Here is a 743-nt window from a genome sequence, read left to right on the forward strand (position 1 = left end):
AAGTAAGACTTTAGGACAATAATTTCTGTTCCAACTAATCGTCAACGTCTATTTTACATTTTGGAATTAACGAGTGTTACAAGGAAGGAAAGAGACGTGAAAAGAATTTTTTAATTTCTCGCAAAATTTTTATCTGCGCGCCCCCTTACGTTTATCGTTTGAAGATAAAAAAAAAAAATTACTCTCGCGAGTTTACGAACGAACAAACAAACAAACAAAAACAGAAAAAAGAGTAATAAAAAAAAGAAATGAAAGCGAATGATTAATGAAGAGAATTATAGGGGCCGCAAGGAAATGAATTAACGATTAAAGAAAACGACCTTGGATATTTTTCTTTCGTCACGTCATCAGCATGTATTATATGTATTATATCTTGGATTTAATGAGCGTTAGTAAAAAAAACGCGGGAGATTCAAAAATTTCTCCCAAATGCTCTCTCAAAAAGAGAGAAAGAGATATAGAGAGAGAGAAAAGAAAGAGACAGAGTGAAAGAGAGAGAGAGAGAGAGAGAGAGAAAGAGAAAGTATTCAAAGATACGTAAGAAAAAAATAAAATAAAATAAAATAAAATGATATGAAAGAAGGATAAAAGTAAAATGGATATTAAAGAAACGAGGCAAAAGAAACGAAGTAACGATAAAAGAATATGACCTTGGATCTTTTTCTTCCGAATCGTCATCATCATGTACTCTATGACATATTTTAGAATGATGGGGTGTTATAAACGCGGGAAATTCAAAAAAA

The sequence above is a fragment of the Vespa mandarinia genome, chromosome 3, assembly GCF_050613455.1.
Source record: "Vespa mandarinia isolate Hongniang chromosome 3, ASM5061345v1, whole genome shotgun sequence".
NCBI lineage: Eukaryota > Metazoa > Arthropoda > Insecta > Hymenoptera > Vespidae > Vespa > Vespa mandarinia.